General features: G+C 53.2%; 1 protein-coding gene across 1 annotated transcript in view; it reads right to left on the reverse strand.

The window, feature by feature from the left end:
• The window catches only part of KLHL29 (kelch like family member 29), a 310,448-nt gene that overhangs the window by 211,024 nt on the left and 83,509 nt on the right, over positions 1–15,915 (reverse strand). Inside the window, exon 2 of the mRNA XM_060027621.1 lies at positions 14,977–15,084. The gene's annotated coding sequence lies outside the window, so the exon portion shown is untranslated. The remainder of the gene's footprint in view (positions 1–14,976; positions 15,085–15,915) is intronic.

A 15,915-nucleotide genomic window follows, 5' to 3' on the forward strand; every position in this document is an offset into this window, starting at 1 on the left:
CACTGGAGAAACTCCTTCTGAAACCCCAAGCCCACAAGTCCCTGCGCTGAAGGTCTTGAGCTCTGGGCCCAAGAACAGCAGCGCTAGAGGCTGCGGTGGTCCACACACCCACCCACCTGCAGAAGGGTGGGAGCTCTTAGCGGGTGCAGGGAGAGAGAGGGACTTTTCTGGCCCATCAGAGGGTCCTCGGTCCTATTAGGAGCAGTGAACGTTTGCAGAGTATCAGGGAGAGCTGCTGGTCTCCCCCACAGCCTCCTGACAAAAAAGGGCAGTGATCTTCACCTTAGAATCGAATGCGAAGGAAGGCGGGGAAGGGCGCAGCCTGGCTTCCTAGACCAGCACAGCTGGTAACTGGACTGGGCCCAGGATGCCTTCACCACCCTCCAGAGGCCCCTGTAACCCAGCTGCTGGCATGGGGGGTTTTGGCCGAGAGCCCATCCATTTAACCAGCCCTCGGGGTGGGTGATGCATTAATATTGAACGAGTACCACTCTGTTTACTTTTACAAGCCCTAACTTCCCATAAATCCAAGTCAGAATCAATCTTCTTCTATGGAAGATATTAATGGCAATTCCATTATTTAAATCCAATCAATTTTTTTTTTTTTTTTTTTTTGGTCCCTTTGTACTGAGCAGAGTAGTTTGGAGGGGGCTTTTGACCAGGCAACGGAAAAAAAAAAAAAAGTCAAATGACCTTGCTCACATCTCAGGATTGCCGTTAGATAACTGCTTAGGAAAAAAGGATTCAGTTTCTCTCCATTTATCCGACAGAATCGGAAGGTTTTAATTCCACTGGCCTAGGAAAAATAAAAATTCTTCTCTCGTGTTCACTGCACCCTGCCTGAGTGCTGTCAGGGACACTCAGTGTCCCTGCTTTTTAAACTCAGAACTTAGCTGCGATCTACTGCTTTCCAATCAAATTTAATTTTTTTTTTTTTAACTATGAACCCATCTCTTCTAGGAACTGTCTTCAGTGGACTACAAAATAGCTGAAACAAGTGGGGGTTATTTGTTCCCAGAAGTAAAAAGGCACAAAAACGAGACAGAAACCTAGAGGTCTAGGAGATCACAAGGCCAACAGACCCCCCTCCAGGATGCTCTTAGCCCATGGGGGCTTCTGCCACTTGTACGCTCACTGAAAAGTGAAGGACCGTGTGAGGGTGTGCAACTCCAGACTCACCACCAGCAGAGGCAGGCAGGAAAAAAATCTGCTTAATATAGAACTGTAACTGAGATTAATATAAATAATATAATAATATAAATATAACTAAGAGAACGATGTTTTCAAAGCCAAACCAGGGACCTGGAGGGGAGGAGACCCCTCCTGGGATCCGTCTGAAGGCCTGTCCTTTTCCTCCTGGCTGACTCCCTCCCTCCTGTGGGATTTAAGGTGGGTGGGTGTCACCTCCTTCTGGAGGCTCCCCCAGCTCCCTGGCCAGATTCCGTCCTTGCACTTTTCACCGTGATCCATTCGCACGCCCACCCCTCCCCTGCTCCTCCCCTGGTTCACTCAGCAGCCTCAGGGGCCACGTCAGTGTTCTGCCCGAAGCAGGGGCTCTGCCCCCACCAGGCCCCCTGCCGCCAGGGATGGAGCCTCGCCTCATGCCTCAGCGTGCAAGCTGTCCTCTCAGAGCCTCCTCTCGGGAGGGATTCCACAGGGCAGGCTTCTGAGAACGCGTCCTTGTGGCAGGAGGTACGAAGGGCTTCGGGTCACCCTGCTTTAGGAGGCAGCTGCGGACTAGCTGTTCTCCATTTCCATTCAAAACAAAACAAAGGAATATGGGCTTAAATTGCAGCAAGGGAGATTTAGGTCAGATAGAAGAAAAGCCTGTAGGAGCCACCTCAGTGGGGACTGTGGGAGCTGATGGAATTTCCTGCCCTGGAGACCTGTGGCAGAGGCTCTAGTGTCAGGGCTGAGCCATCCCCAGGGCTCGCTGGAGGAGAAGGTCCGGGGCAGGCCTAGCAGGTCCCCCTCCGCGTGCAGCCCCGCAGCACGCCCTCACTGAGAACACAAGGACAAATTACATGGGAGCACACACGTAATAGAGCATCGTTTCTGGGGGCTGTCGGAGGTTGTACCTGCTATCTGTCAGAGCCCATGGAGATGCATGCTCTCCGCCTCCCCCTCCCTAAATGACAGTTTTGCTTTCTGTCAATGCGTCCGCAATGGCATGGGGCACGGGAAGTCTCGTCCTGATGGGCTGGAGGAGCCAGCCTGGAAGAGGGAGCTGCTGGGACCCCCGTGGAGCTGCGCAGCAGGTCTCAGCTTGGAGCTGCCAGCGGGAGAGGAAGTACCAGCCCCAGGGAACAAGGCCCTGAACAACAGGGGATGCGCCCCTCCTTTCGGGATAAGCAAGAAGTAGATGTCTCACATTAGTCACCGGGATCCCCAGGTAATTCCCAGTAGGAGGCCAAGGTCAGGGGCACGGCCAACCTGGAGGCAAATCTGTGACCCACCTGTGACACACGTTTGAGACCTCCTAGGGGTGTTTTCATGGAGACAGCGTGCCCTGCACACTTGTTTGTCTCCCTCCTGCTTTTGATTTGCATTGTCTCACAGTCTCCTTTTAAGTCACCTTCAATCCTTTCTGAACTCAGTGAGGTGAAAACAGGCAGAACCGAAAGCTTCCTGCTTTTCTCTGGCTGGGCCCTGGGCAGCCAGCTCCCACCCCGTCAGGCCTCCCGGGAGAGAGGGTTGCAGACCCCCTTCCCTACCCGTAGGTGCCAGGCCAGAGCCATCGATTCTGGCGACCCCACAGTGGGGAACTGCAGCCAGTCTGCCAAGAGCCCTCCAAGGCCCGTGAGAGAGGCTCGGTCAGTTCACAGCACCTGTGCGCTGAGACGGGACTGGGGCAAAGAGGGGGCCGACAGGGTGGTCTGTCAGAGCATCACCGTGCCCGGGACGGTGGCTGTGCCACCCTCGTCTGCCCTCCCTGGCCTGTGAGACTCGGCCCCATGCTGAGCAGCGTGCTGAGACCATCGGCCTAAGGCAGGCGATGCCCCAGGGGTGGATCCCCCACTTCTGGATGCAAAGTTGTACAGGAAGGGGCCTGGGGACGTAGGTCAGTGTGGAAGCCTGACAGGCAGGACAGGAGCGGTGTCTCCTCAGGGAAGCCTCCTCAAAGGAGAGGGGAAGTTTCCGTCTGATTCAAGCTGTTCTGGAACGCAGCAAGGGACCACTTCTCCTGGCCTTTGTGTCCTCCAGTCCTGACCACCCCGCTGTCCACAGTAGGAGAGGTAAGAAGGCTACAAGGGGCCTCTCCCAGGGCTGGTTACCACCGTTATTGAGAAATGAGCACGCATGGGACTTCCCCCACTACACGGCCTGGCCCAGAGGTCTGTGCAACATTCCAGATGTGGGACATTTCCAGCATCCAGCAACTCCACCCTGTTCCTCACAGCTCCCAACTCAGGGTGGCTCTGGTGGCCTGAGAAGTGTCACCAAGACCGTTCATGACTGCAGGCCCTGGGGACGCTGGTTGTGGGGGTGCTGATGTGTCCTTGTGTGCCCCGACCCAGGAGAAGCCAAGAATGGGCAGTGGGAGAGATTTCACCTCTTCTTCTTTGGGGTCTCTCCCTGACTGGGGGTCCCTGGGCAGGACTCTGAGGTAGTCCTGCAGATGTAGGGCGAGCAGCTGGCCTTGCTGGTAGGGCGACAGTATGGGCAGGAGAGGAACAGCTCTTGGCAGCGCTCACCCAATCCTAAAGACCAGCCCATACAGTCGGGTTCACACCATCTGGGCACAGAGCTCCTCCCCCAGGATGGGGAAGCGTGGCCCGAAGGCTGTGTTCCTGATAAGAAGTGTACCAGGCCGGTGAGAAGATGGGAAGTTCAGATGAAGACATGCCCTCCTCCTCCCGGCTCCAATGGCTTTGGTTTGGCCTCTAAACACCCCTCACGAGTCTAATGATACCACTAACTAGTCAGCCGGCCAGTGAGGCTGGGGTCTGCAGTCCCTATGAAACACCTCCTGGGCCCCCCGCTTGGTGAGGGAGACCAGTGGGGGAACACAGGCTTCCAGGGCTCCCAGCTTAGCTGGGAGGGCACAGGTCACACAGACATCAAGGCCAGACAAGGGATGAGAGGTTAAAACTCACAGTAGGAGGGGGTGGGACGGGCGGGCTCAGAGCCAGAGCTGACCTGAGTCCCAGACCGCGCACGCTCTGACCCTGGGTAAGTTATTTAGCCTCTGGGAACCTCAGTTTACTTCTCTGTAAAGGGGGACAATAATAGTACCCACGTCCGTCCATAGGGTTGCTGGGAGGATTCCAGGAGAAAGTACATGGAAACCGTTCAGCATAGCCTTTGGCCCTTGGTCAGCACTCAATACTCGTCCTTGTTATTCCAGAGACTAAACCCTGCTGAGCCAGGGGAGAGGTGGGGAGGGAGGGCTTCAGAAAGGCCAGGCTGAGTCCGGCCCATCAGCAGGACACCGGAGGCGGGGAGGGCGCTGCGCCCCCGGCTGCACGGCCCCTGGAGCCTCGTTCTAAATGGATTATCGTTCATTGGCGGCTCATCCCGTCTCTGGGGTCATGAATTATTTACCAGATGACAACCTCATAATTGTTAATGACAGATGCCCCAAGGACAAGCTGACGTACCTTCTGAAGCCACAGTGCTAACTGTGGAGTCCCCGAAGCCCCCATGTGGCCACATCCAGAGTGTCACTCCTAGGGACGTTGCCTGACTGGCCCCTGGGGATCAATCACGAATCCAACCCCCTCAGGACACAGACAAAGAAACTGAGATCCAGAGAGGAGCAGGGACACGCTTCCCGGTCCCGAAGCCGGCCAGCGGCAGCCCTTGATGGGGCAGGCCCCAGTGCTCTGAGGGGCATTTGTCCGCCGTTCGGGTTTAGGCTCCGGGGGCAGCTGCGGGCTGAGCAGGAGCTCAAGTCCTCTGTGATGGGTGCTGGGAGATCCCCCACCAGAAGCGAGGCGGAGGGGCCCCAGGACCCTCTGCCGTTGTCCCTGGAGAATCAGTTTGCAGCCCAGCGGCTGTTTGGGATCCCTGTGGTCTGAGGAGGGCCACCTCCCTGGGAGCAGAGGTCCCCTGGTGACTGGATGTATTTAGCAAGCAAAGGCCACAGGGTGACTGGCAAGGGGGCGGAGGTAGGGGGTGGGCATTTGGTCCTGAAGAAAGTATGAATTAACGTCCATGAGTCGGCTGGGGTTCCAGCCCTTAGGATAATAACAGCAAACCCTTGTATTAAGCTATGTTTCACGCACCATTCTAGATGTTGTATTATATGAACTATTTAATCCTTTCAACCACCCCATGAGGTAGGTATATTTATAATCTCTATTTTGCAGGTGAAGAAACTGAGGCACGAGGAGGTTCAATAACGTGTCGGAAGTCACACAGCTGGTGGGGGCAGGGCTGGGATTAGGACCCAGGCAGTCTTGTTTCATTATCTGTGCCCTTGACCACTACACTACGCTGCTTACTACAAATGTTCCCCAAATGAATGAATGAACGGGTGAATGAATGCTGGGAGGTCCCTTTGAATATGGGACCTCTTTTCCAAAAGTGTTTTAAATGTTAAATTGAGCATACTGAGACCCTGGGTTCCAGCAGGGTCTGGGAGCCTGTCTTCCTCTTGGACTGGGGACTGAGCTTGGAACAGCAGAAAGGAGAGCTCTGGCCTGGGGTGCTGGTGCTCCAGGGGCAGTGGCCTTGGAAGGGCTGGGTCAGTGCATTGCCCTCACTGCCCTGAGGTGGGCAGCTGTGAGCTGCTCTCATGGGCGTGGCAGGACCCTGAGTACACGCAGGTGAGACAGGTTAAATGAGATGCTTCTGAGTGAGGCACACAAGCCACTCACTCATTCCATAACTGTGCCAGAACCTTCTTTGTGTCAGGCTGTGGGGAGTGACCCAGTGACCAAGACACTGTCCCTGCCCTCAGGGGACTCCCAGCTGTCTCCCAAGGCAGACAAGAAAACAGCCAGGTGCCAGGTGAGAGGGTTCTGTGACAGAAGGGAAGCAGAGGGGCTGAGGGACCCAGGAGCACTGCCAGAGGCCGTGTGAGTTGACCTCCTATGATCAGTTCCTTTACAGTGTTACATGTGCTCAGCTCTGAGCTCACAGTGGTCCGGGGATGAGCCTTGAGCACACTGGCCAGTGAAAGGACTGCACTTGACCCCAAAAGAACCAAATGGGTGCCGGGGAGAGTAACCGTATCAGGAAATCAGAGGAGAAGAGAGAAAATTCCCAGCGTGGGTGGCCTGGGAGCGCTTTGCCAGGAGATGGGTAGGGATGGGAGAGGCACTCCTGGGAGATGCAGGCTTAGCAGGACAGGTGCTCAGAGGTTCGAGGCACACAAGCAGGGTCAGTTAGAAGCACAGGGTCTGTCTGGAGGGGAACAGAGGCCGTGTGTGAGTGCGTGGGGCATGCACGGGTGCCGGGGTGGAAGTCAGGGGAGGTGAGTTTGGCTAGCTGGTATGGGGTCAGATTTACTTTATCTGATTCACAGAGCCAGTAGTGCAGCTCTGTGCTCACCTGTGCAAGATGCAGAGCACTCTGATTGCATTTTAGAAAGCCCTGAACTGCTGCTGAGTAAGTAATCGCACTGTTTATTCTGGGTTGGAGAAGCAGGATGCCTCCTGTCCGTGCTAATGGGAGGGCGAGGCTCTCTGGCTGGCTGCTGGGGGCTGCCTTGTGCACATCCGTGAGCATGGCACTGATCTGAGAAGGGACCCTGGATAGAGCCTCTCCGTGTCCGGACTTTCATTTCCCACTTTCGGCACCTGCCTGTGTACCTGGAGGAGGGGGGATAGGTTAATTGTTACCTCCTGTGCTGTTACTAGGTCACTTTGTAAAAGCAGAAATATGCTTTTAATGATTTTTTGTTGTTGTTGCTACGTCACAAACCAGATGCTTTTATCTAAATGAGTTGCTACAAATCAAAAGAAGGGCTCATGAGGGTTGCTAGGCTGCATCTATCTTACACAGGGAAGCTCTAGCTCTGTGAATGAGAATTAAGTCTCCCCCATCCTTTTAGCATCCAGCTCTCTTACAAGTAAGAGTGAGAACATGCACTGGCAGCTGTAATGAATGTGCCTCCGAGTGGCCTGGATGAGAGGATGCAGTGAGTGAGTGGTCTGCAGCCTGCAGTGGTAATTCCATTCGCTGTTCAACTTGGTGTAGGTGGGTGATGCCTGGGCCTGGCTGACTGTGGTCTTTGGGCCTCTTGGGTCACTGCGGGTGGGAGGAAGGAAGGAAGATGTGATTCTTCCAGTTTTTTTCCTGGGTGGGGGTGGGACTACACTGAGGCCCAGAGGATGGTCATTCAATGCTGGGCTTGACACACAGTAGGTGCTCAACTAATGTTTGTGGAAGGCAGGCAGGCGCAGACTGACACTCGCTCAGAGGTCTTAGGCTTCAATCTAAGGAGTAGCAGTTGATGTGGAGGCAGGAGGGGCTCTGGATTAGGAACCAGGAGACAAGGACTCTAGTTCCCACTCTGCTTTGATTGGCTGTGTGACCTTGGGCAAGACACTGGCCCTCTCTGGGCCTCAGCTTATTTTGCTCAGTATAATCAATGGCAACAATAATCCCTCTCTATCTACCTCCTAGGGTCTCCCTTATGACCAAGCAGATGAAGTTATGTGAAAACACTTTGCAAACTGAAAGCACTGGGTCATGGGAAGAGGTAAAGTAAGTCCTACAGTCTTAGTCTTGGATGTTCTAACAAAGTGAGGTTGGGGCAGTGGCTGCCCTGAGCACGAGGCTGCCAAAGAGTGTCTGGGGCTCAGGGAGTGCACGGGGAGCTTGGCTGTGAGAGTGCTCTCTGGCCAGTGCTCTGTGAGCCTTCAGCTCTGCTTCCATTATCTGAGAGCGTGGCTTCTGGAGGCTTAGCATGGCATTCAATGCCCATCACAGCCGAGACCCAATTACCTTTCCAGCCACATCTCCCAACTCTTAGGTCTCCCTTAGCACTTATGCTCTGGGCTCTCCTGTCCCTTTATATATTCAGGCCTTTGCACAAGCTGTTTCTTTCTATTGCCTGAAACACTGCCTATGTGTGTGTGTGCACTGACACACACACACACACACACACACACATTTCCAGCTTGAAGTTACCTCTTCTTGGAAGCCTGTGGTTTTGATCAAACTAGTTGCTGAATACTCTCATGGCCTCAAATGTGTGCTCTGGGTCAGGGATTTTGTCTCATATGGTCACTGCTGTACCCCCCGTGCCCAGAATACAGCCTGGCATAGAGCAGGTGCTTAAGAAATATTTGTTGACTGAATGAGTTCTTCCATAGCACATTGTATAAATTCCTACTGTTGTATTTATCGCATCTTATTGTCAGAATGTATTTACTTGCTGGTCTCTCCACTGGACTGCCAGCTCCTTGAGGACAGGCTTTTGTCTGACCTCTCTGGATCCTGGACCTAGAACAATATACAGTGTGGTTGCCAGTAAGTGCTTGAGTGGATGAATGAATGAGTTTTACCGTGTGCTGGGTATTCTTCTTACAGCCCCAATGCTTCTGGCTCTATCTGTCACGTTGCAAGAGAGAGAGAGAGAATTTATGATTAGCAGATAAAAGCTTAAAAGTTCTGAGTGACCTGTGAAAATATGAAACTATCAATAAGAGCCGGAAGCTCACAAATTCGGGAGCGTCCTTACACAGTCACTGGAGCAGGACTCTGGCAGGGCCACTACCAGCCTATTCAGCATTTTTGTGCAACTTAGAAAGAGGTGTCCCTCCCTCTGAGCCCTCATAGGCACAGCCAAGCTTGCAGAGCACAGGCTGGGCATCAACTCCCACGCCCCCACCCCGGGCCAGGTGCCCTGCTGTAGGGCACAAACCCACAACTGTTCCCATCAGCCCTGGTCTCTGGGGCAGGTGCAAAGTAAAGAAGGAGACAGGTCACTTGGAAATCAAACTTGGCCACAAAAATAAACTCTGAGGTTTGCAGATAAGCTATTTCTAGCCCAGGTGCCAAACAAGGTTTTGCAGCTAGAGTGAACTGCTGTGTGCGCCCTGCCCCCATTAGCCAAGGGGAAGTGCCCTCCCTGTGCATATGCTGCTTCCAACAACTCAACTCCAGAAATGGGGGATCCACCCCTGGGGCATCGCCTGCCTTAGGCTGATGGTCTCAGCACGCTGCTCAGCATGGGGCCGAGTCTCACAGGCCAGGGAGGGCAGACGAGGGTGGCACAGCCACCGTCCCGGGCACGGTGATGCTCTGACAGACCACCCTGTCGGCCCCCTCTTTGCCCCAGTCCCGTCTCAGCGCACAGGTGCTGTGAACTGACCGAGCCTCTCTCACGGGCCTTGGAGGGCTCTTGGCAGACTGGCTGCAGTTCCCCACTGTGGGGTCGCCAGAATCGATGGCTCTGGCCTGGCACCTACGGGTAGGGAAGGGGGTCTGCAACCCTCTCTCCCGGGAGGCCTGACGGGGTGGGAGCTGGCTGCCCAGGGCCCAGCCAGAGAAAAGCAGGAAGCTTTCGGTTCTGCCTGTTTTCACCTCACTGAGTTCAGAAAGGATTGAAGGTGACTTAAAAGGAGACTGTGAGACAATGCAAATCAAAAGCAGGAGGGAGACAAACAAGTGTGCAGGGCATGCTGTCTCCATGAAAACACCCCTAGGAGGTCTCAAACGTGTGTCACAGGTGGGTCACAGATTTGCCTCCAGGCTTGGCCGTGCCCCTGACCTTGGCCTCCTACTGGGAATTACCTGGGGAGTGTCACAGAAATACTAATGCCTGGGTTCCAGCCATAGAAATTTTCATCTACCTGATCTGGTGTGTAGCCGGGATATCAGAATTTTAAAAATTTCCCTAGGTGATCTTAATATGCAGCCAGGGTTGAGAGCCACTGTTTAGACTTAGAAGAGGCAAACAAGGAGCTTATCTGTTACGACATGATCCGACATGAGACACTGTGATGATGGCTCGGGAGGAGATGCCTATGCTGAAGTCAGAGGCACTGATTTCAGGTCCCAGCAAAGGAGTCACAGTGACAGGATGGACACTGACTGCCACAAAGTCCTAAATGTGAGCGTATCTACATGCTCCATAGGAAAATAAGATCTCTTCACAGCCTGTAGCGTTCATGGAAAATCATTTCGGGGTGGGGCGAGATGAACAGGGTTGACAGATTGCTATCGCCATGGTACCCAGCTTTCAGAAGCCTTGACCCAGGGGGTAGATTTTTTTTTTTTTTGCGGTATGCGGGCCTCTCACTGTCGGGGCCCCTCCCGCCGCGGAGCATAGGTTCCGGACGCGCAGGCCCAGCGGCCATGGCCCACGGGCCCAGCCGCTCCGCGGCATGTGGGATCTTCCCGGACCGGGGCACGAACCCGTGCCCCCTGCATCGGCAGGCGGACTCTCAACCACTGCGCCACCAGGGGAGCCCCAGGGGGCAGATTTTAGAATAGCTGAAAGAGTAGATAAATTACACATCAGCAGTTCTGTTTTGCCAAATCTCCACAACCTCCATCCCAAATCCTCAGGGCTTAGAATCCAGGAATTTGGTTAACACCTTTGAGTTGAGAGTATTGGTTGACGCTTTAAGATACACAGATGCCCATCCTCATGAGAACAATGAAATTAGAAGGTCTGGGGTAAGAACCCAGGCATCTGTATTTTTTAAATCTCTCCAGGTGACTGCAGTGTTCACTGAGGCCTGAGCACTGCTGGCCCAGGTAATGTCATTTTTGCCTCTGAACCTGTCTACCTTCTCCTGGGAGCTAGGAAGGTGGGTGGGTGGGTGGTTATCCTACATTTGAAGCAGAGGACATGGAGGCTCAGAAAGCTGTACGGGGCTTGCCTGGCGTTAGTGGTGGATTTGGGATGAGAGCCCAGAGGCCTGTCTCTCAGTCCAGCGTCCCTTCTAACACACTGCCTGTGAGGTCATCTGTCCTGCAGTCCTGTGACCTCTGAACTGAATAAGATCACCTGATCTCATGATGGGGAGATAAAAGAGTGGTCCCAGGGCTTCCCTGGTGGCGCAGTGGTTGAGAGTCCGCCTGCCGATGCAGGGGACACAGGTTCGTGCCCCGGTCCGGGAGGATGCCACATGCCGCGGAGCAGCTGGGCCCGTGAGCCATGGCCGCTGAGCCTGCGCGTCCGGAGCCTGTGCTCTGCAACGGGAGAGGCCACAACAGTGAGAGGCCCGCATACCACAAAAAAAAAAAAAAAAAAAAAGAATGGTCCCTGTCCTTCAGAAGCTCATGGTCCAGGAAAGAGGATGAGAGGCTCAAGACACAGAGGACAGAGGTTCACAGCCTAGGGAGAGGCGAGGGTTGAGGCATCCCTAAAGGCTTCACAGCAATGAGGTGGCTTCTTCTGTCCAGGTCAAGTCTGAGATGCAATCAGACCGGTGGGTAATGGATTCTCAGAACTATGGAGGAGTGGTCAGGACCTTAGGACAGAGGTGCTTCCTGAGAATCAAGCCCTGGGGACAGCTGAAGCAGAGGGAGTAGAGGGGCTACTGAGAGACAGTAAAGCTGAGGGAAACCCGGTAGCACAAACACCTTCGTTTACAGGCAGAAGCAGGAAGAGGGGCTGGAGTGGCCAGAAAGACAGAGAGATGCAGCCCACCCGAGCCGAGGGTGGGAGGCTCCCAGTCTACGTGAAACGAGTAGGGAGGTCTTTTGCTGATCCTGAGGAGGACAGGGTTGGCTGGAGGTCTTGAGGACAATGGGGGAGGCAGGGAACAGTTGCAAGGACCGGAAAGGGAATGGACAAGTGATGCATGAAGGATGCCTGGGCAGCACTGAGGGTTTGGCTCAGGCTCTGCTAAAAGATCTGTGCCCAAGCCCCTCGGCGTGATTACATGGCCCCCTCAGGCATCTGAGGGCCTAGAGGCCCAGGGAAGGTAGGGGCTGCAGAAGTTTCCAGGGCGGGCCAGGACAGGCAGCAAGAACAAAGGACAAGTGGGTGACAGCTTGGATATGCTGGCGAAAGCAGCACTAAAATGCCAGCCCACAGGTCCATCCTCAGGGTGGAAGCCAAAGGGGGATCAGAAAGAGAAGGAGGGAGGAGGGGCCAGGGGTCCAGTGAAGCAAGGCTGTGAAGAGCGAGGGAGTGCAGAAAGGCACAGGATGTGTGCGGTCAGCAAGGGCACCTTTGGGATGGCTTTGCCGGGTGAAGCTGCTGTGAGTGCAGAAGTCCGGGGCACAGCACAAGGTGTCCTCTGATGGCACAGCTCCAGGTCCCATTAGCTCTGGAGGCATCTGTAATGTCCTCCCAGGATGCAGGGCGCCCAGGGGGACTAGGGGCCGGGATAGGCAGCACTGCGACAGTCCCAGGATGAAGGTTGGGGAGGCTGCACAGGAGCGTCCCCCGCACCGATGGGGATGGGCACTGGCCCTTCATCACCTCGGAGCCTAGGTGTCTGCTAATGCCATTCTTGGCTCAGTCTTCAGTTCTGCACGAACCAGGTCCTCAGCTTTACCCCTTAACTCTTCAGCCCCACCCTGGCCACGGTCGCACACTGCAGTGCTGGCATCAGATTTCCCTCCTGCTGGCTGGTCCCGGTACCATGCTCTTGGTTACAGAGGCTGCTCATCAGGCCACGGACAAGCAGAGAGCGGCCCTCCGCGCTCTGCCTCTGAGCAGATCCCGCTTTGTAGCAGGATTCATGGAGCCCAGTGACCTGGCCCAATTTCCACAGGAAAGTGACAGCTCTTCCACTGGTTACCAGGGGTCAACGCAGGCCGTGGAAGCTTCCTATCTTCTTGGGAATCTGTGGGAGTCCTGCACGTGAGGGAAACGTATGACCCAGCTGCAGGCCATATGCTATGGCGGTGCCCCCAGGAAAGGCTGGGGGTGTGTGTGTGCGCTGAGTATTTACTGAAAGCCTCGGCAGGCGCTGGGCGGGGTGGTGGAAGGGAGCACAGAGAGAATCAATGATTCTCCTCCAGGGACTGGCCAGGAGGTAGGGAAGACTGCCATGGGTTCACAGTGAGAAGACCAGTCTGGTGGGCACAGAGATTTAAGGCCCACAAGGGGGGTGTCCTATCAGATATGCCTGGTGAGATAACCTTCAAGTCCCTCCCGATCCTAAAATACATGCTCCTCAAAGGTTGGGATGAACAAGAGCCATGTGTCACCCTGCATCAGAGGCAGGGAATACAAGACCCCAAAATAAAGGCCATTAAACCTGTTGCCCTGGGTTGCCCTACCCCCTTCACCTCAGCCACACTCACACTCACACTCTAAAACTTGAAGGCGTATTCTTGGAAAGCTGACTTCTGTGAAGAGCATCTCCTGAATCTTTTCTCAGACACTTAACTCCACCTTTGCCGCCTCCAAGAGCTGAGAAAGCCACGGTCACCAAATCCAAGCTTAACTGTCTAGTTTTCCAACTCCCCTCCTCTGGCCCGACAGTCACAGAAGCAAAGCATTCCCTAGTGTCCAGGATGAGTAGCTGGACAGCTGGCCAGCCAGTCAGTGATGTCCTTAGGAGTGTGCCAACAGCCTAAAAACTCTCAAGGTCAGGCGCCCATCTGTCCCCACTGGCCACCCCTGCTGGACTGCTGGGTGGCAGCAGGCTGGGTGCACGTGGATGTTTCTTCTATTTAGGTAGCTGATTCAGGCCCAGCCTGGAGCCTCCTCTTGCTTCCTGCTGACAACCCAGTCTGCCTGCAACTCAGGATCCCTTCTCATTGTGCGAGGGCTCTGGGAGTGCAGCGCATCCCCAACTCCACTGTCTCTGAGTCCAAAGAGAAAGCTCTCTGACCAGCAGACAATCAGGGCGTGGCAGGAACCTTGTTGGTCAGCTGCTGAGACCCCTGCTGTGGAAGGAAGCTGGAGTCCTGGCTACAGGCTGGTCCCAGGCAGAGCCCCTGAGGCTCCTGGTCAGAGGGCCCAGGGCATGGGCCTGCTGAGAATGCAGCATCTGAGCTCGCCCAGCACCAGCCCTAGGAGTGATGCAGAGGTGGCTTCAGCCCATGGACTTCTAAAGGCTCGAGTGTCATCAAGACATGCTAGCCTAGGTCAGCTCAGCTTCAAGCGTCCTGAATCCCGGCACCTACACCCCCAACGCCCACCTTCATTCCAGGCCCAGCTCGCTGATTAGTTTCATCAGACTCTGCCGTCACAAGGTTAGGCCATGTTCCCCCTACCTCTCCTGGCTGCCTGGTCTTCCTGTTAGCTTGGAGATTCCTGAATCAAAATCTTAAGGCTGACCTCTATAAATTTAATCCAAGGAAATAATCAAATGACTATGCAAAGACATATATGCAAAAATGTTTGTTATAGTATTGTTCGTAAGAGTGAAAGATTAAAAATACACTAGATCCCCATTATTAAGGCACTGGTTAAGTAAACTGTGTGGCTTATTATAACCATACAATATGAAGCCTTTAAAAATGCTATAGAATTGTATTTACTGTCATAAAAAGGTACCTGCAACATATTGTGAAGTCAAAATAATGGATTACCAACTAGTACCTACAGTGTGACCTCATCTGTGTTGTGCATGTGTGCGTGTACACTTTATGCATATGCTTAGGAAAATAGCCTGGAAAAGGACACTAAAATGCTTATTTCTTGGGATTATAATTATAAGTAATTTATATAATTTTAGGTGCTATCTTTTAAAATATTTTTACACTGAACAAATAATATATTATTATTTGTTTCAATATTAATAACATCAATACTATTTTCATGGTATTTAATAATACTATTTTAATAACAAGAAAAGTTAAATTACAAAAGAAGAATTGCAGTTTTTAAGAAGCTAAGTAGTCACCTAGCTGCTGGCCACCCCCAGATCCAACCTCCTGGAGGACCAGAGCCCCAGGTAAGTGAATAAGAGTGACAGCCTTGCTCGTGTGTTGATGCCAGAAGGGTGGGGCCCAGGTGGCTTAGCTTGGCTCTGGTTACCAGTTAATCCCATGTCTACGGTAAAAATCTCACTGACCAAAAGGGTGAGAGGACCAGCTACATTTACCTTACTTCCCCGAGGAAATCAGTGGTAGAGAAGATGATTTCCAGGTGAGCTGACCTACCTTGCACCGTCCGTCTCTGGCAAGCTCAGGATTCGTCCCCAGGATGCAAAATCCTCGATGGCCGCCAACACTTAGCACAGCGTGAACATCACCAGGAGGCCAGGCCGTCTAAAAAGAGACAGAAGAGTGGGGGTGGGGTGGGGAAAGGTATCACCTTTTGCAAAAAGATCTCTTTGGAATTCCAGCATCTTAGATGGTCCCCAACTTAAGTGGAAGCTTGTCCCTATCTTGGATTTCCCGGTGTGGATGATCTCACACAGGTCACGCCCAAACTCTGCCCCAGCACACCAAGATAAGGGGATCCGAGTGGGCAGCAGAGAACCCCAAGGGGCAGACACTAGATCTCACCCCTCCATCCCCCAAACACAGAAAGCCCTAATCCCCATGGTAGACCCATTAACACGCAATAAGAGAGAGAATAATGGCATTCCCTTCCATCTAATCCAAACCAAGAAATTCCAGAGATGGGGAAAAATAAGAAATGTAAGTCTTCTTTAAGGCTGAAAAGAGCACAGGACACAAACTCTAGAACTACAAAAGCACATCATTACTTTTAGACAATGGACAAAGAGACCTTGAGGAGGCAAAGGATGGGTTCCCTGGAGAGAAGGGTTATAAAAAAATATATGGATTTACTACCTCGTAGAGAGAGGCTATCGAATATGGGGAGGCAGGGCTATCCCTAGTTCCCTAGTTCAAATATAATATATGTGAAAGCCATCTTCACGACAGGAAATGGCATCCTCCACTGCAAAAAACGCATGACTGTCGTTACCTGGGAATCGATACCTTTTTCTAAACTGAATGTATCATTACCCACTGATTTTCCCTTTTCCTCTTAGCACTCCAGAGTCCCGGATAGCAGGGAGAAAGCTTTAATGTGATATGAAGGATGTGGACAGGTAAATAAGTTATTGTAAACTAATTCCACCTTATGAC

This window comes from Delphinus delphis, chromosome 12, assembly GCF_949987515.2.
Source record: "Delphinus delphis chromosome 12, mDelDel1.2, whole genome shotgun sequence".
NCBI classification, from domain to species: Eukaryota; Metazoa; Chordata; class Mammalia; order Artiodactyla; family Delphinidae; genus Delphinus; species Delphinus delphis.